The sequence below is a fragment of the Cantharellus anzutake genome, assembly GCF_015039405.1.
Source record: "Cantharellus anzutake strain C23 chromosome Unknown EI90scaffold_84, whole genome shotgun sequence".
Classification (NCBI taxonomy): Eukaryota; Fungi; Basidiomycota; class Agaricomycetes; order Cantharellales; family Hydnaceae; genus Cantharellus; species Cantharellus anzutake.
The window spans coordinates 314,098-334,939 of NW_024067034.1; positions in this window are offsets into that span (position 1 = coordinate 314,098).

Genomic DNA, 20,842 nt, shown 5'->3' on the forward strand with positions numbered 1-20,842 from the left:
AAGCGAAAGCTTCCAAACACCGGGAAAGAGACGCAAGTCTCCGAGCTGGACAACCAGCCCAACGACCATCCTTCCCCATGGGAAGAACGGTAAACCTACCGTACTCTACACCTGAGCCAAGCAGCTCAGGAACACAACAACCCGCTCCCACCCAGGGAGCACCCACTTCGTCGAGCCCACAGCCCGACAATGTAGCCCAGGCTACGTCATCGCATCCGACGCAGCAATCGGATGTCCAGATGAACAACCCGGAGGAAAACCCTCCTCCGGGGCAATGAATCCACCCTTGAGAGAAAGGAGAGTGACACGGTAATACGCCATCGAGGCGCCCGTGAAAACACCCCCCTCAACTCGAGGCCCCGCACACAATACTGTATGCGAGGAACCGCAAGTAACAATTGCGGAAATCTCCACTCCGCCAAAAGACCCACACCCACCACCGCTCGTGTGTAAACACCACTTACACACGAACCCTCACAGAACAAGTGAGGAACACCAAAGAAATACAACCTTTGGGTCGAAATCCATTTTCGACAAACTCCACCACTTCTTTCTTCTCTCCCTGCGATACCAATGTATCGCCATTCACTTCAAAGTAACGGCCCACACTCATTCAAACCCCTTCTCTTCCTTTCACCAACATGTACAAAATTGCCCACTTTAAAGTGGCGACAACAGAAACACTCATTGATAATTCCAAACTCAATGTAAACCAACTATCAAAATTCTGTTTTTATTCACTATCAACTTTGTATGCGTCGCATATGCAACGCAAGGGGGGAGAATGTCAGGGCAATAGCCCCGAACCCCGAGTCACATGTAAACTAGATAGATATAGTCACGTGGACAAGCGGGAACCTCCGGGTAACCGCTTACACACCACCGTAAAATACATCATCTTGTATCACTTACGGCTTTGTGTGCTGAGCAACCCCAAAGACCTCACAATGTCCCCCAGCTTTGCTATCAACTAGGTTTTGGGGACTTTCCTTGTTGCGAGCATGCACAACCCTGACACAGAGGGAAGGATGAACTCATGTGAGATATCAGGATCCTTTGCTGCCTGATTGACGATTTCCTCCTGGCTATTTGGGGGAAGTCCAAGGCTAGCAAGCTCTGGATGTGCAAAGATGTAATTGGCAACCCACTTAGACCATGCTGTGGCATAGTTGGGGGAATAGAGTTCAAGTTGTTGGAGGGCATGGTGATGGAGGACATCTCCATTTTGGAAGAGGATACCAATTACCAACATAGCATAGGCACTGATATTTGGCTGTGCTCTGCTTAGTTGTTCTGCAAAGACAGTGGCACTGACACCATAAGGGCCTGGGATGAAGAGCATTGATATCACAAAGATGAACGAAAGAATTGGATGGGAAAAAACAATTTGGGATTTCTGCAAGCTATAAGTACATTAGGTAAGAACTGTCAGGAACATGTTGGACACATATCCGGATGATCTGCAAGGTGCACGAAGTTGTCCAGGCTCGTAAGGTCAGAGGGGTGGGACTTCAGCTTCAGTGACTCAGGTGGAGCGCTGCACTTCGTTCTTACGTTGTTATCCCAATTTCAGACAGGAGCCTTACAATGTAGAGAAGAGACAAGGGGGGAAATCCAAGTCAATATACGAACTGAGGTACATCCAGTGTAACCTACACACATTATAAGCACAACTAACTAAATAGGACTGGCCTGGAAGGAGTGGCAGATCAAGCAAAATATTAATGAATGAAGAAATAGACAAATGGTTAATATCAGCAAACTTGGTCAACAAAAGGCAAGCAAAAAATAATGAGTGGCAAAGGAGGAACAATAGTCCGCAAGCAAACAAAAGAGAAAAGGCCGTCCAGCCATCTAGCAAGCTGTCCACCTGCCACAATGAACCACTCGAACGGGAAACCTTGGTTGGAAGGTGCATGCATGGGGAGAAAGTGCAGATGAGGGACAGATGATGATGGCAGTGGGTGGGATGGGCCAAGTGGCACTAGGACGCATTGATGGAAGTGATGGTGTAGGTGGGATAACCTACTATACCCTACATCACCAGTATTTTCGTGGTTTTATGTTCCTTAAGGATTTCCCATATGCGATGATCACCTACCAATGCCAATGGTGCATAAAAACATTTTATTTCATTTATTATGGAGTACAATTGCACATAATGTGCTGGTACTGAATTGGTCCAGCCTGAAAACTATGTATGCTTAGCACTATTGGGTGCCAAGAGACGATCAAGAGCTCAGAAAATAGAGAAAAATCATAAATATGGATCCCCCGAATTTCATCCCGATCGACCCAGCTGTTGTGGAACAATGGTGGTGATGATTTCTCATCTTACCATGAGATTCCGCACAATGTCGAAAGGCACATGAGGGTGGCAGTGTCGAAAGTCCTGTGCAGCAGAGCCGAGATCCGTACTTCAGGAGATCACGAAACTGGTTTTTGGCCCAAAATGGAAATCACAAGCCGTATCGAAGTAAACAAACAACCAAAATGCACTCTGGAGTGCTCAGAAAAATTCAGAAAAATCACAAAGGATGCGTATGAAGATCCAATTGACATGGGGACTCTCATGGACACTTTCCAGGATGTCTAAACCTGCACACAGGCCTAATTTCATGATTCTCATGCCCACCACTCGGTCAAATCTCAACCATTTGGGACAAATTTGGTATCGGGAGAAAGCTACAAACCCGGGGAATCGAATGGAGAGGTCAGGAAGGGGTGTTACAGGTAGGAAGAGACGGATGGTGTGATGGTGGAAATTGGTGGAGGACAGCAATTATTAGTGGATATGGCCCACTTATCGCTCCTGTCTTTCTTTTATTGAACTTCCATGTCGGCTGTTGGACTTATCAGCCATACTTAATGGTCCACATGGTGTCCGTAGCAACAATATTTCACTTCATATTTTCTTTTCATTTGTTTTTCCACAGTATTGCCATTCCATGTGTTTAAAAGCTCTGTACACATAGGAATGGAAAAGAGACCTCCCTTTTGACTACAAAAGAGACTGTAGCACTGAGAGATCCAAGTAGAAAGAAATTCTAAGCTTAACTCCTTGAGTATTATAAGGAATCCCTGACGATTGTCCAAGCAAGACCAGGGGTATGTAATTCTTAACGAGTTTTTGTGATTATTTTTGTTTTGTTAGCACCCGGACCGAATCCAGGATGAGCTTAAGGCATCCCAGACTCCCTCCCCACGGATTTGCTTGCATTTAGGGGGTTAGATCTCTAGCCCGCTTGCAACAGATATGCCAGGTCATGACAGACAAGCAGTTAGGGTTCATTCAGAAAGACAATTACTTCTTGGCTTTGTATGTAGCATTTTCACACAAATTGGTTGGCCCACCACCATGCTCATTGAGATATTGAAGGTATTTCTCAACACCACCCATGTTTGGAATGAAAGATGATGTGTTAGGATCTTCAGCTGCATACTCAAGGTCTTTAACCTTCTGGCCATCTGTCAAAAACCCCGAACGAGGCTAATGTGCATGAGTCCGAATGCAGGTGGGGCTCAACTAGAGGGGATCCGAGAGCTCCGGTAGTGAACTGAAGCTTCTCCAGGAAGCCCAGGTCTGCTGGGTGGTACAAGAGGCTCTAAGAAGGATGTGGCCTCAGCGACTTGGAGGGAGCACTGTGCCTCCATTACGTCTCAGTTAGTCCATATATTTCATGTGTCTGAGGTATCTTGTAGGAAGAGGGTGGAATTCACTCATAGAGGGACTTGGGGTAACTTTTAGTTGAGATTAGAACTGAGGTACAATGGGTTCTAATCTACAAGTATTTATATAGAGGGAGGAAGAGAAGGACCTTAGTCAAAGTCCAAGTGATAATGGAAAACACCGAAAGGTGCTGAATGATACCAAAAGGTCCCAAACGATATCCTTAACAGGGAACTGAGGTGTCGGGTTGAGGAGGGTGGAGTAGAAGGCTGGAGGATGAATGGGAACGAGAAATGGGTAAGAGGAAGTTAGCCGACTGAATGGAAAGAAGACAACAGTCATACTATAAATGGAAGGTGACTACTTTGTGATGATGTGAGTGGGATCACTGGAGGATGTGGGTAGCTCCAAAGGTGGAGTTACGTATCCGAAGGATGTTGGGTGACTCCAATAAATGAAATGGGAGAGGGAATGGTTTAGAGGTATGTCGCAGGATGTTGTCAGAGACTGGGAATATTGTCGGAGTTGGAAGTACTGTCAGAGTCGGAACACTGTCAGAAGGTGGATAGAAGGTGGATTGGGTTCTGTCTGAGTTGAGGTCGGAGGTGATGCAGAGGTCTGTTGGAGCACACGCATGGATATGTGGGCGGAAATATGCAGCACATCTGGAAGCGCTGTTCAAGGTTAGCAGAGTGGGATCGCAGCCTCAGCGACTCAGGTGGAGCGCTGTGCCCTGAGCTTGACGTTTGGGGGAGATCCCATATTTACAGACTGACACTCACAGCGGACTTCAAACAAGACTTGCAGGCAGAGCGGACCTGTAGGAGGAGCGCGGACTCCGTGAGCACGGACTCAGAGGGGGGGAAGCCCCCTTTGCAGAAGGAGAGACTCAGACCAGACAGGGGGGGTACTCTAGTTGATTTCAGACTGAGGTCCCTGAAAGTATTTACAAGGTATAAGTAGATAAGAGAAATCAAAAGAGGTGTCATATCCGTGCATACCCGATCCCGACCCGACTTCTGGACCTCCTCCTTCCCCACCTCCGGAATCCTACCCTACCGCTGTCCGTTCCGATATTCACCTTTGGTCCTGGCACCATACCACCCTTCACCTCCCATCTCCACTCCTCCATCACTCTCCTGTCCTATCTCCGTCCGCTCCGATAACCACCTCGGACCGAACACCACCCCTCTCGCCACCCTCCTCCTACTCCTCCGCTCACTCCTCCACTCCCTCCTCCACTCCCTCCCCTGCTCCCTCCTCACAACACCTCCACCCTTCCATCGTCCTCCTACTCTTCTCCTGTCTGCTCTGATACCCACCTTCGGATCTGACACCTCTCCTCTCTTCCTTCCCCTCTCTTCCCTCTGGTCCTCTTCCGCTGACCTCCCACCAAGTTATGACCTTCCACCGCTGACCCATACTTCATACTCAGGCACCGCTCTTACCTTTGCTCCGAGCCTCCGTCATAGTTCCTACCTCGGACTTTGACTCCACCTCGGTCTTAGTCCATTGCATTGGTGACCTCATACTACGTAAACACCATTGCCAATATTCCTTGGACTCTCAACCCCGCCTCCATAAGCTCCACAACCTCCGAGCTTCATGGATCATCTTCAGCACCTTCGCCGCTTGTAATGTATTTCTTGCGTTCCCCCTCATCCCTATTTGGACTGCTGCTTCTTCCCATTCTAGCCAGTTAGTCATCATCCCCACTTCCCCTCATCCTCCTGCCCCTCTGGGCCTCACCCTCCTTACCTCCTTTCAGACGTATCACAGGTTCTGCCTTATGACCTTCGGTACCGCTCTGCTTCTGTCATCCCTTTGTTCCTGTTCAGATGCCTTCGTTCCGATTCGGTTCCCTTTCATTTCCTTGTGCTTTTGCCCCCTCCATTATATATATCGGTGCTTGTACATACTCGTAGGAGGCTCAGTCCGAAATCGACCTGAAATGCCCCCTAGAGACTTCCTGCTTGCCTACTGTGAAATTAAGGACCAAATGGACAAACAGCAATGGCACAGTGCTCCGCTTGAGTCGCTGAGGCCAAGGTCCCTCCACACTAAGTCTCTGATTCCACTCCGGAGTTGTCTGAATCTGCCTGTTCTAACAGCTCTTGTGCTATCGTCCTTAAACATAACTGGCTCGCCCGATACAATCCGTTGATTGACTGGGTAAAGAGCAGTTTAACTTTCCAGACGTCTGAACAATCCAGTTCGATTCCCCAGAGCTCTCCTGAACCATCGCCAAATGCTGTTCCTACAGTGGACACATCGGTTCCCATATCCAAAGACACACCGAGTAATCCTGACCACCAGGCTCCTTTGATCGAGTTAGTCAGCCCTGCAGCATTTGTCCACGCTGCCTGACTCAAAGGTTCTGTAACCTTCAACCTGAGCATCCCGTCCCAAGCAAGTGAGCTGCACTCATCCACCTTGTCCGAGCCCGCCGAGCTCGACACTGTACTGAAGGTCTATCACGAATTTGCTGATGTGTTTAGCAAAAGCAAGGCTAACACTCTGGCACCTGTCAGGGCACACCCGCCTGACCCGGGTCCACCCAGACCCACCCGGCCACACCACACCCACTCCCCACTGTCCAACCCTCTCCCTCCTCCTTCCTCCCTCTCCTCCCCTTTTCCTTTCTCTCTTTCTTCCCCTTTCTTTATCTCATTCCTCCCATCTTCCTTTTCTTGTTTATTTCCTTCTATCTACACGGACCACCTTCCTTTGTATCAATGTACTATTGACCCATCTGGCCCACACACCCCGGATGGCTTCCCGCTGTGCCCAGCACGCGTGCATGCAGTGGACGCTCTCAGGATCCCCCATGGGGATACCCGGATGCCTGCGGCTGTCTCCGAGGGTGATGTGGCACTCATCATGTGACTCAAGCCGCATGTACATAAATGTACCTGAAGTGGGAACCGAAGAAGTAACCTTCTTCTCACATTCTCCACTTCAGTCTAAGTGGCCAGGGACTGCTGTCCCTTCCCGGACCTGCCAGTACGCATGCCCGGTTCGCACCCTGTGAGGGCCCTTCTGCCAGGCGATACATCCGGACCCCCTCTACCCTGGACGCGTCCCTGACAGCACCACATCATGAGTTCGACCTGAAGATCGAGCTAGAGGAAGGTGCGCACCCCCATTGGGAACCCTGTATTCCCTATCCCTGACCGAACTTGAGGCTCTTCGAGCATTCCTAGACAAGCACCTGGCAACCGGCTTCATTAGGCCGTCTTCATCAGCTCCCACCATGCCGGTGCTCTTCATCCACAAGAAAGATGGATCGCTCCGTCTTTGCATGGATTTTAGGGGCCTCAATCGGATTACAAAGAAGGATAGATACCCGCTGCTCATATAGCAGATTTGCTAGATGCCCCGAGTCAAGCGAAGGTCTATACGAAACTCGACCTGTGGCATGCCTACCATCTTGTGCACATTGCCACAGGCAACAAGTGGAAGACCTCGTTCCGAACCCACTATGGTTCCTATGAATGGCTAGTCATGCCATTTGGGCTCACCAATGCACCTGTGGCGTTTCAGCGGTTCGTCAATTCTATCTTCGCCGACCTCTAAGATGCCTGTGTTGTCGTATACCTGGATGATATCCTAGTGTACTCTGAGGATGAGGCCTCCCATGAGGAGCACGTCCGGGAAGTCCTCCGAAGGCTTCGACAGCACAGGCTATTTGCCAACCCAAAGAAATGTGAGTTCCATACCAAGACTACAGAGTACCTCAGGTACGTACTTTCTCCTAGCGGACTTGCCATGTCCTCAGAGAAGGTGAAAGCCATCCAAGATTGGCCCAAGCCCTGTAAGGTAAAGGACATTCAGTCCTTCTTGGGATTCGCTAATTTCTATCGGCACTTCATCCACGAGTATTCCGATATTGTGGTACCACTGACCCAGCTCACCCGAAAGGGGGCCCCCTGGGTATTCACTGACAATTGTCGTTCGGCTTTCCAACGACTTAAGGACGCCTTCACTTCCGCCCCCATTTTGACCCATTGGGTTCCCAACGTGCCGATCATAGTTGAAACTGACGCCTCCAATTATGCGATTTCAGGCATTATCTCTATCTGTTGTGCGGATGACGAGATACACCCTGTTGCTTTTTGTTCGAGGATGTTGATGGCACCGGAACTCAACTATGACACCCATGACAAGGAGCTTCTAGCAATCTATGAAGCATTCCGAGGGTGGCGGCATTATTTGGAAGGTTCCAGTACCCCCGTCGATGTGGTTACTGACCACGAGAACTTGGAATACTTCTGCACCACGAAGCTCCTAACGTGCCACCAGGCTCATTGGTCTGAGTTTCTCTCTCAATTTAACTTGGTTGTCCATTTCTGCCCGGGAAGACTCGGTGTGAAACCAGATGCGTTGACTAGACACTGGGACGTCTACCCCAAAGAGGGGGATAGGGACTACACTCACGTAAACCCTCAGAACTTCCAACCGGTGTTCATGCAGGAGCAGCTTGCATCCTTGTCAGGGACATGTCCGGGGTAGAGGGGGTCTGGATGAATCGCCCAGCAGAAGGGCCCTCATGGGGTGCGAACCGGGCATGTGTACTGGCAGGTCCGGGAAGGGACAGCAGTCCCTGGCCACTTAGACTGAAGTGGAGAATGTGTTATTGTTATTAAAAGGGAAAACTATACTACTTACCTGAAGTGGAGAATGTGAGAAGAAGGTTACTTCTTCGGTTCCCACTTCAGGTACATTTATGTACATGCGGCTTGAGTCACATGACAAGTGCCACGTCACCCTCAGAGACAGCCGCAGGCATCCGGGTATCCCCGTGGGGGATCCCGAGAGCGTCCACTGCATGCACGCGTGCTGGGCACAGCGGGAAGCCATCCGGGGTGTGTGGGCCAGATGGGTCAATAGTACATTGATACAAAGGAAGGTGGTCCGTGTAGATAGAAGGAAATAAACAAGAAAAGGAAGATGGGAGGTATGAGATAAAGAAAGAGAGAAAGGAAAAGGGGAGGAGAGGGAGGAAGGAGGAGGGAGAGGGTTGGACAGCGGGGAGTGGGTGTGGTGTGGCCGGGTGGGTCCGGGTGGACCCGGGTCAGGCGGGTGTGCCCTGACAATCCTCCCTAAGAGCTACATACCTTGCCGAACCCATGCTATGAGCGAGCTCCCTTGTCGACGTCAACGCCATCCACAAAGACATCCTAGCTGCCCTCCCCACTGATCCCGCCATCGCCGACTACCTCGCCGGCCCGATCCCAGAGGACTCCCGTTGGTCTCGAGATGCAGATGGCCTATTACGGCTAGACAACTGAATCTACGTCCCCAATGCCAACCACCTCCGGCTTTGCATCCTGAGGTATAAGCATGACCACCCGCTCTCTGGCCACTTCGGGCAGAACCGAACCTTGGATCTGTTACGCCGAGAGTACACCTGGTGGGGCATCCACACGTTCATCAAGGACTATGTGTCCTCTTGTATGGCTTGCACCCACGCCAAGGCCCCACGACACAAGCCATATGGCTTGCTCAAACAGCTACCTATTCCCAAGCGCCCATGGCACTCCATATCAATGGATTTCATTGAGCACCTTCCCGACTCCTCCGGCTTCACAGCTATCTTGGTTATCATTGACCAGCTATCAAAGCAGTGCATCTTTGTGCCAACGACCGATACCATAACAGCCCCAGAGTTAGCGAAGTTGTTCCTTCTTCATGTCTTCTCCAAGCACGGTGTTCCATCCCACATAACCTCTGATAGAGGTTCAGAATTCGTCTCCCACTTCTTCCGCTCCCTTGGCAAGGCTTTGGACATTCGCCTACACTTCACCTTGGGTTACCATCCCGAAGGTGATGGTCAGACCGAACAAATGAACCAAACACTGGAGCAGTATCTGCGCATCTATTGCAACTACCAGCAGGACAATTGGTCCGAGCTCCTGCCCCTGGCGGAGTTCGCCTACAATAATGCACCGAATGCTACAACCGGTGTTTCACCGTTCTTCACTAACAAAGGTTACCACCCAAACCTTGCTGTACACCCTGAGCGAGATCTGACTTCGGCACGAGCCCAGGAATACTCGGTCAATCTTGACTCTCTCCACCAATTTCTGCGTGAGGAAATGAACCACACACAGCAGCGCTATCAAGGCCCTGTGGATGCTTGACGACTACCTGCTCCCCCGTTCAACATTGGCAGCTCCACATCCATGAAGGCCAAGTACTTCCACACCACTAGGCCTTCGGCGAAGCTTGCCAATAAGAACCTTGGGCTGTTCGAGATCATTGTGCAGCCAGGTTCTCACTCCCGTACCCTCCACCTCCCCGACACCATTAAGGCTGTGCACCCAGTCTTTCATGTCTCCCAGCTTGAGCCCGCTGTCCCCAACTCCATCCTGAACTGCATGCAGCCACCACCGCCACCAATTGAAATCAACAGCAAACTTGAGTATGAGATTGCTGAGATCCTTGACTCTAAAATCGATCACCAGCGAAGCTGCAAGCTGTTGTATCTTGTACGTTGGGACGGTTACAAAGGGACGACAGAAGAGACTGAGTGGCTCCCTGTGACCAAACTTGGTCATGCCTCAGACCTCGTTGCAGACTTTCACTCACGATACCTGGATAAGCCGGGACCAACATGCACCTAAGACATGGGATGGAATGGATGGATTGCGTTAAGGATCATGTAAGAACAAAGTGGAGTAGGAGTCGGACATGGACGTTGTGGGCCGATCAACTCTAGACCCCATCACACTCGCCTCCCTCTCCCCCACTTCCCTCACCTCGCTCCATGCCTCTCTTCACACAACATTCACAGGGTGGTAGTCTTTCCCCCGCCACCAATGCAGCGGCAGGACGCTTTGATCAGGATGATCAGTAAAGGTTCCTGGCTAAGATCATACTGATCGGGGTACTCACCTTGCCTGCGACCACATCTGATGCCTTTGATCGCCTCTCCTCCTCAGCGGTGAGGCGTGCAGCCTCAGCTCGAGCCCTGGCCACCTCCTCTTGTTGTTGGGCCTCACGACATGCAATCTCAGCCTTGCGACACTGCAACCTCTCTGCTTGCTTCTGTTCCATCAGCTCCACATTGTCATCAGACTGATCGACAATGCCATCCTTGCTCCACATCCTTATATCTGCTGGATTCTTCTTGGGAGCCATGAGGATGGAAGATCAGGTTGTTGTGGTGGTAAGTTCGATCACCGCACCGACGGAACCAATTTTGGGCTCAGCCAAACCGATTCCCACGCCAGTTCCTTGGGACTTCAAGGGTTCAGTCCTAAGAGGGGGATACTGTCATGACCTGGCGTTCCCTGGAGTCAGATGACCTCCTCCCTGACCTTCTCCCACACCCGAACACTCCCCACACACTCCACTCGCCGCCTGTCACCATCTAACCACTCCCCACCACTTCTCCACAACCCCTCTCCTAATTGTCATTGAATGACCTAGTGGCACAGAGCACTGCGACCTTCTGTCCCATGTTTCACTGCACCCTGTTATCTCACGGCGAAGGTCACGTTCGACCTTCGCTGTCTTGAACACGTGTTCCTTGTTTGTTTTCCTTTCTCTTTTCTCCACCTGCAATCTCCGCAAGATCTGGCGACTTATTCTCTATTCAGTTCCCTAGCACTTATATACAGCTTGTAACTAGTGCTTGTACAGTAGTTCAAAATCAACTAGAACTTCTCCCTAAGCTTACATCTGTTCCCCATAAGACTTCCGCCTTCTAAAGTATCGGGACCGCATCGAGAACGAGGTGCAACGCTCCTCCCTGAGTCGTTGAAGCCGAAATCCCAGCCTGCTCGCCTAAGTAGCCTCGACCTTGAGATCGGTGGGGATTATTCCTCGCTAAAGCTCGGTTGTGGGTAGGACACCTGTATCACTAGCGGCCAACGTTCGGTTGCCTACGGCTACCATTGGCGAAGCTTTGCATGGTTCTGACACACATGGCTGCAGCACTGCGCATTGATAATTCCGACACATCCATGTCATGAATATTCCCTAGACACTACCATCCTTTCATTAGGGGTTCAAATTAGTTTATATGGCCAATGATGGTGTACCAACAATGTTATAGCTGATATTGAGGTGAAATGGGGTCGCGGTTGTACTGAACTCGAGATGAGTGCTGGGTGGTGTAGGCGGGATAATCGCCCATGCGCAGAGCCAGCTCGGATACCTGATTTCACGACTATAAAACCACTTCCATTCACACAACAACCTGATACAAATTCGACATCTAAAAATAATCCTAATTCTTACAATTCCAACGATACCAAAAACATCCCAATCGGTGGAGATTTGACAGAGTTTCGTGTTGGAGAAGTTAGGCACAGCAGCGAGTATGTGCGGGCATGGGAATCTCAAGTGGCAACCCAAAATTCCAGCCTCACTCGTTCCCACGGCGTCTAATAAATTAGTAAAAATGCCCATTGGCTGCGTAATAGTTCCATTCAGCTACAATTCCAATTTTGGCTTTTAATTCCGTAAATCCGTTGAGAAATCGCTTATTTTCTCATATTTTTATATTTTTGCATCATTTCAGTTATTGATCAATATTCTTTTATTGTTACTGTTACCCTTTTTTATTATTTCGCCTAATAAGGTACCCAGGTGCCATATGGTACCAATATTCCCCATCTATTCTTTCTAAAAATAATTATTAGATATAATCCTGTACATACCGGATTTTGAAGAGAAGTTCTCCCCTCCCCCAAATTCTCTAAGGTGCTAGGATGCACTAGAGTTGGAGTGAGTGCTAGGAATCCAACAGTAGGAATAAGGGCAACTGTCTAGCCCACAACGAGTGGGTAGTAGATTAGTTGAGCCCGGACCTTGCAGAATCCCAGAGAACCCACTCTGGAGTTAAGGATTGAGAGTGTAGCAAAGTATAGTCAAGAAAGTAGGAGTTTAGGGAAGTTGTCCCCCATGAGCTGTGTCAGCATAGAGAGCTGCAAGCCCTCTTTCAGCAGCTAATGCAATACATTAACATTATCCATCAGTGGGACTCAAATAGCTATGGTGCACTGAGCAAGGATGTGTATACAGTCTAATTGTGAGGTCTTAGGGTGGCTCAGCACACAAGGCCGTAAGTGATACAAGATAGTGTATTTTACGGTGGTGTGTAAGCGGTTACCCGGAGGTTCCCACTTGCCCACGTGACTATGTGTATCTAATTTACATGTGACTCGGGGTTCGGGGCTATTGCCCTGACATTCTCCCCCCTTGCGTTGCATTTGCGACACATACAAGGTTGATAGTAAATGAAACAGAGTTTTAATAGTTGATTTACATTGAGTTTGGAATTATCAATGAGTGTTTTTTGTTGTCGCCACTTTAAAGTGGGCGATTTTGTACATGTCGGTGAAAGGAAGGGAATGAATGAGTGTGGGCCATTACTTTGAAGTGAACGGCGATACATTGGTATCGCAGGGAGAGAAGGAAAAAGAAAGGAAAAAAAAAGGTGGAGTTTATCGAAAATGAATTTCGACCCAAAGGTTGTATGTCTTTGGTGTTCCTCACTTGTTCTGTGAGGGTTCGTGTGTAAGTGGTGTTTACACACGAGCAGTGGTGGATGTGGGTCTTTTGATGGAGTGGAGATTTCCGCAATTGTTACTTGCAGTTCCTTGCATACAGTATTGTGTGCAGGGCCTCGAGTTCGGGGAAGGTGTTTTCATGGGCGCCTCGATGGCGTATTACCGTGTCACTTTCCCTTCTCTCAAGGGTGGATTCATTGCCCCGGAGGAGGGTTTTCCTCCGGGTTGTTCATCTGGACATCCGATTGCTGCGTCGGATGCGATGATGTAGCCTGGGCTACATTGTCGGGCTGTGGGCTCGACGAAGTGGGTGCTCCCTGGGTGGGAGCGGGTTGTTGTGTTCCTGAGCTGCTTGGCTCAGGTGTAGAGTACGGTAGGTCTACCGTTCTTCCCGTGGGGAAGGATGGTCGTTGGGCTGGTTGTCCAGCACGGAGACTTGCATCTCTTTCCCGGTATTTGGAAGCTTTCGCTTCCCGTTCCGCAGTTCTTGCGGCACGTTCCTCAGGAGTCCTGAGTGGTTTGAACTGGGACTTTAAGTAGGCAGCTTTGCCTAGACTTTCCCAGGAGATTTTCCCCTTATTCTCTGGGGAATTATATTCCTCTGCGAGTCTTGCAATACTCGGGAGTCCCAAGAAGTATTTCTCGGTTTCCTTCGCTTTTTCGCAAAGGGTTCTATGTACCTTGCCGCTTTTGAAGGTGGCTTCGGCCTGTTCGTACCAGTGTACGAATTCTTTCCCACTCACGCTTGTCCACCAAGCATATGCGGCGTCATGCGCCGCTTCTGACCCCGCTATTCTCCTCATGGGGAAGTTGGGGTCGATTGTTATGTCGACTGGAGCTTCAACTTTGCCGAACTCATTGAGTTCGGCGGTCTCGTATAGCATGTGGACACTTCCCTGCAGGGTAGCTTGCCCATAGGGTGCTGAGGTACTCAGCGGCCCACCGCCTCTGGCAGTGGTCCCCGTTTTAGGGTCTGCCGTCGGTTGCCTACCGCTCTCCCTCTTCCCCTCGACATGGGTTTGCCCCTCTGAGGGCGGGCCCTTATGCAACCCGGACAGGGTCACCTGCCCACAGGGTGGCAGGATAGTCGGTGCCCCACCCCTTGATGCACTAGTCCCCATGTGGGGTCGTGCCTCATGAGGCCCGGAACCGTATCCCCTCCCCCTGACCTGGGAGGCCCCCGTCATGATGGGTTTGGCAGCGAGGTCTGCCAGTGCGCGTGCCTCTCTGAGCTCGCGTTTCAGTAATTCGATCTCCCTTTTTTGGAGATCGACTTCTCTCTCTGTGTCTTTCAGAGAGTCAAAGATGCCCTCAGCATCTCTTCGTGCTCTGTTGTATTCGCGCCTCCAGTGGGCGCAATGGTCGCAGGCGTCTTCTGACGCCCTCGAGTTATCAGACCGTGCCCATTTGGACGGTCTGGACGAGGAGCCGCTGTCGCTCCCTCATCTCCCTCCTACGAGGGACTTCATCTCTTTCAGCTCCTCATGGAGCTGACCTGTCTGAGCAGCTACCGCTGATGCGATGGCTGATTCCCAGCCTGCATTTGGCTGGGGTGTTGTTGGACCTGGGCCGAATTGGCTAATCCAGGGGTTGATCTGGCCAGGGAAGTTCCCTGGGGAGTATGCCTGGGGCTGCAGCAGCAAATGCTGCCCCTGGAATGGCACTTGTTGTGCCATCAGTGCAGTTTGCACCACGTATGGTTGGAAGCCTCTTTGGGGAGGCTGGGGGTATGCGGTGCCTGTTAGCAATGCGGATGGTTGTTGGTTCGCAGCACTCATTTGTGCTGCGTGCATCGTGTAATCCATGGCACTTATCTGCGCCTGGTGTTGTTGTTGTTCCGGGGAGCCTTGCTCCCCAGGTTGTCGTATTTCGATATCCGGTGGTTTGTTTGGATCGAACCGAGGGTTGCCTCCCCCAGAGAACGACATTTCGTCGTTATGTTACTCGTGGTGGTGGGAGGGGTTTTCGTTCTTGCGTGCGTGGGATTCGCCACAGTTGTGTGTTCTTTTTGCACGTGAGCCTGTGGTTCACGTGGTCTAGGCAAGTTACTCGCCTAGCCCATGTGATCTCTGGTACATGGTGTGGCTGTCCGGGCTAGTTACTCACCCAGAACTCTCCCACGCTCTTGGCTGTGGGCCATCGTCCCTCAGCTTTACTTCCTCCACCTCCATTTTTGGGGGCGTAGTGATGCCGAGAGTTCCCTGTCTTCTTTGATAGGGAGTTTTTCTGGTTCCCTTACATTTTGTAAGGTGAGGTACTCGTCCAGGTGGACGAGGTTGTTGCAATTTCCTAGGGGTTCCCATGTGGTGTCCCCTAGTTCCCATTTAACCTTAAACCAGAGTTCGTTGTGAACCCACCTGTGGTTTAGGATTTCGTGAACTACTGCTTCGCGATCGGGGTCTTCCCCAAAATCGTAGAATATGTTTACTTCCCTATTTGGGAAGGTTTCCTGGTCATTCGGCTCGTGAGGTGCGAGCCGGGATACATGGAATCTTGGGTGGATTCCGCGTTGTTCAAGTTGTGGTGGCAACTTGAGCTTGAGGACGTAGTTTGACGTTTCTGGAAATGTTTCCAGAATTTCGTAAGGCCCTATGTATAAGGGCTTTAGTTTTCCTGCCCTGCCTTTGGGTAGGTTCAGCTTATCCATGGATAAGTATGCGAGCTCGCCTTTTCTCAAAGGCGGGTCCGGGCGTCTTTTCTTATTCGCCTGGATTGTTTGGGCAGCGCGATTATGTATTATCGCGTCATGTGCTGCCATGAGGTTTTCCTTCGCTTTTTGAGCGAAGTCATTTACTCCCGGGTAGTCCAAGAGTGGTGCTGTTAGGCACATCTTTGGCATATGGCCGTAGATTAATTCAAACGGGGCAAATCCTGTTGATGTGTTCGAGCTTGCATTGATCGTGAATTCCGCCATCGACAGTTTCGCTGCCCAGTCGCGTTGGTCTGGTCTAACCATCGCATGTAGTATTTGTACTACTTTTTGTATCATTCTTTCCGCTTGGCCGTCGCCTTGTGGGTGGAATGCAGTTGTGAATTTCAACTGTACACCGAGTATTCAGTGTAGTTTGCGCCAAAATTTTGACGTGAATTTTGAGTCTCGATCTGATATGATCGAGTGTGGTAGACCGTGGAGTCTTACAACTTCACGAAGAAATACGAATGCTAGTTCTAGTGCATTCGTTGTTGTCTTTATTGGAATTAGGTGGACGTTTGATGTCAACCTACAGATGATTACCCAGAGGTAATCATATCCCAAGCTTGTTGGGAATGGACCTGTGAAGTCCATGGCTATTGACGACCATGGTGTCTCCGGGGTCGGGAGTGGGTGAAGCATTCCAGGATTTCTCCTGGTGCTTTTCTTTGTCGTTTGACAAGTTCCGCAGGACCTGCAGAACTTGTGGGTATCCTTTCTCATCGACTTCCACCAGAAGTGTCGACGGAGGGTTTCCACTGTTTTCTTGGATCCTAGGTGTCCAAGTGTTTCGTGGATGTTCTCGAGGATTATTCCCCGAATGGACTTCCTTTCGTAATTCCCTTTCGGGACTACTATTTGGGTCGTTCCTCCTTCTCCAAGTCGGGTTATCAGCCCATCTTTTACAGAGAAGTTTTTGAAATTCCCCGGGTTCTCTAGGATTTCCCAGTGGATCTGGCTTTTCAAGTATCCAGATTTTATTGCCTCAATGAGGTCTTTTTCTTCGAATTGTTTTCGAAGGTTCTCTTCTGGAGTTATGATTTCTTCCAGATTTTGGGCGCTCCCCCCTAGAGCCTCCTCTAGGGTATTTCTCGCACATATTGCTGCGAGTCTCTTTTTCTCTGAGTTTTTACTCAGGGTACTGCTTAGTAGCAGTTCTTCGTATTCCTCGATTCTGTTGGGGATGATATCTTCTGCATTTTTGTCCAGGTGGATGTCCGCCGAAACATAATCGTCGAAATGCAGATCCTCATCTGTTGACGAGTCGTAGTATCGTGAGAGTGCATCTGGCACTTTATTTTTGTGGCCTTCCACGTATTTTATTTCACAATTGAAGCTTGCGAAAAAGGCTTGCCATCTCAGGTGTCTCCCTGAGTTGTGGTTTTTCACTTTGAAATATTCCAAAGCTTTGTGGTCCATGATTACTGTGAATTCACGGCCTCCCATGAGGTCGTCTTGCCATCTCATGAGCACTTCGAGGACACCCAGTGCCTCGAGCTCGTAGGCGAAGTACCTATGTTGTGTGTTGGTGAACTTTTTGGACATGAATGCGGCCGGGCGGCAAGTCTGCCACCTTTCGCCTTGTCCAATTAATGCACCCATGCCCGCTGGGCATGCGTCTGTTATGACCCAGATGTGGAGTTTGGTCCTCTCTTCTTCTGAGAGGCTTTCCGATGGGTTCCACTGGACGGGCTTCAGGATCGGAGCCCTGCATGCTAGACATTTGATTTCGTCGAAGCATTTCTGGTGGAGTGGTGTCCACCTGAATGTCTGCTTGTTTCAGCAGATTGTTTGCAGTGGTCCTGTGTAACCGCTGACGTTTGGCATGAATATCGATAGATATTCTACCATTCCCAGGAATCTTAGGACTCCTGTGTGGTCTACTGGCTCTCGCCAGTTGCGGATTTTTTCCATTTTATCCACTTGAGCGTGGATGCCCTGTTCGTCCACTCGGCTTCCTAGAATGTCTAGGATTGGGGCAAATGGCTGGAATTTTTTCCGGCTTATGTAGAATTTCGCCCCTTTTAGGCGAGTGAATAACCACAATAGTGCTTTATTGTGGTTTTCCACCGAGCTTGTGCTGGTGAATATATCGTCGAACCAGATGTGTAGGCGTCTGCCTACTTCTCCTCGTAGTTCCCAGGTCAGTGCGTGCTGGAAGGTGCAGGGAGCGTTGCAGTCTCCTTGCTGCATCGTGTTCGAGTTGTACGTCCTGTGGGGCGTGGAGAATGTCGTCCTATGGACGTCGTCTGGATCCACGCGCATTTGTTTGTACGCATCCGACATATCGATCTTAGATCGGTATGTTGCTCTGGCGACTGATTCCTGGATCAGTCGCATGTCTGGCATTGGTGTGATGTCGAGGATCGTGTTTAAGTTACGGTTCCTCGCATCTATTACCGTGCGCAAGGATCCATCTGCTTTGCGGATGCACAGTAGCGGGCATGCTCGCTCGCTGTTCGCAGGATACCACCATCCTGCTTTTACATAGCGATCTATTTTGGTCGCTAGTGCTTCCTGCAGTGCTTTTCGGCTCCACTATCAAATAGCGCATAGGCTTTTATGCCTGCTATTTTTATGTGAGCCGTTAGCGTTCTCTTCGTTGAGAGCGGTCTGTTTGCAGGGTATTTTCCTGCGTCTTTTGAGATGCGGAATTTCGCATCGAACAAGGGGGACTGGGTTTCGATGGACTTTTGGTCCTTCTTCCCTTTGTCCTTGTTTTCCTTGGGTACTTTCGTGTATTTCCCCAAGGCGTCTTTTCTTGGTGCTTCCACCAAGGCTTCAGCGACTTTTTCGTCTGCCGTGTTTTCTAACTGGTGTGCTACCGCCAGTTTGATTTTATAATTTATGTCATCGTGGTCGACGACTGACATTGGGCCCATTCTTATGGTCCCAACGTTGACTTCCTCACCCTCTGAGTCGGGTGAGTATTGAGGTCCTTTGTATGGGTCCTCTACTTCGAAGCTTGATGCTTTGGAGTTACCAGAGTTGTTCTCTGGTTTCTCATCTGATGAGCCTTTCGACTCTTCATCCGATGAGTTCGCGATTTCCATGGCAGCTATGCGCCTTGGTTTTTCATCGCTCATTATATTGTGTCTTGGGCAATCTTTCGTTTGCCCTATTTTGCCGCATTTGCCGCAAATTGGAACTGACTTTTGGTCAGTTTTCCTCGAGTTTTCGAGGATGTATCCTCTTTCCATCTGGGTTTCAGCTCTTCCGCTTTCTTTCCTGATGGGAGGGCTCTGCCGCGGCTCGTTGTTTCCGTGGTAGTTGTTCGGGTATAGTAACCTGATTTGTAGGCTGAAGACATCTTCAGCCTGTCAATTATCTTGTCTACACGAGATATTGCTTTTAACATCTCCTCGTTTGAGGAGAAGTCTGCTCTGATTCTATCATGAGCAATCATTTCCCTTTTCCATTCGAGGGGAATGTAGTTTAGGAACCTGGCGTTGAAGGACGCCTGGTCTGGAGGCGTCACCATCTGGGACGCTGCTTTTGACAGTTCTAAGTAGAACTGTTTTAGGCCTTTTTCCGCTTTGTATTTGACGTTGCGGTATTACTTTGTCACGTTCAACGCGGCGGAGGCTTTGATGAAGGTTCTCATCAATATGTTGAGAACTTCGAGGAACATGCCCTCATCTCCTCTGAGGAGAGTTTCGTCTCGGAGTCTAATTCCGAGGTCAAATGCGGGTCCCCCTAATCCACGAATCAAGCAGTCCAGGTGGACTTCGTCGAATTGGGGACCTTTGCATCCTCGCGAGGCGAGGAATCCCAGTAGTTCTGTGAACCACTGCCAGAACGATTCCATGTCGTTCTCCCCTGACCATTTTTTGTCAGGAAATGCCGGCCCATTCTTTAGGGCTTCTGGCTTCACTCCTTCTGGGTAGGGAGTGAGTATTCTCACTTCGGCCATTCTTATGGCCTTTTTGTACCATTTCTCCAGGTACTCTTCTTGCTCCCCTGCCTTCGCGGGGTCACTATCCAATGGAGATCTCTCCTTTGGGGGGGTTTTTGCTGGGGGAAATCTTCCTCGCAGCGTTTCTTTGGTTTCAGGCGAATTTGCCTGAAGTTGTATTTGTATTCTCTCATTGTTTTGAGAGGGTGTGAATGAGTTACCTCTCTGTTCGAGAGGTCCATCATAAGTGGATGTTTGGCCAAACCTTTGGTACGTGCCAATTCTCCTTCTAATCTCTGAACGATGCCTTCTTTCGGCATCATCTTCTCCTATCCTTGGGAGAAGGATCTCCTTAGTGTCTCTGTCGAGTCGCTGATGATATTCCAGTGTGCTTTCACTGGTGGTTCTTTTTGTGAATTTTTCACGAGTTCTATTTATGTCCTGGACCGTGGTCCACGGGTGTCTATTTGTTTCCTCACTTTTTTGTGAGAAGTTTATTTCCTTCAGCAAATCTGTTTGTTCGCTGATTTTTTCAGTCAACGTGTCGATTGCGTTGGCCATTCTTTCTAGAGTTATCTCTAGACGAGCCATGCTATTATGGTTCGTTTCCTCGATCTTTTTTTGGATCGAGTTTAACGCATTTATTATGCGCGATTCCTGGTTTTCCAGGAGGAAGTTTGGTTGGGCGAGCAGTGACTCTCCCCAGTTGACATTTCCGCTTCTGGGGGTTCCAGAATGGGTTCTTGGAGTGAACACTCCATGCTCGCTTTGTTCAGGCGAGGCCGTTGCGGAGGGTGCTTCCCTTTCATAGAGGGGTCTGTTCGCTAGTTTCTCCTTACTTTTACGTAAGGCTTCCTCAGCGAACTCCCTCATCTCAGTTCGCCTCCTCTTCATTATCTCGGAGACCTCCTCCGAAGTTGGCGACCTTGCCTTGTCTGGCATGGTGTGTGGGAGTGTAAACAGCGGAAGTTCTTTTGGAGCTTCCGCACTCTGGGAGATCCTGCTCTCAGGGCGTATTTTCGCACCTTCTCGGGCTTTCAGCCTGAGAAGAAGTTGATCTTCAC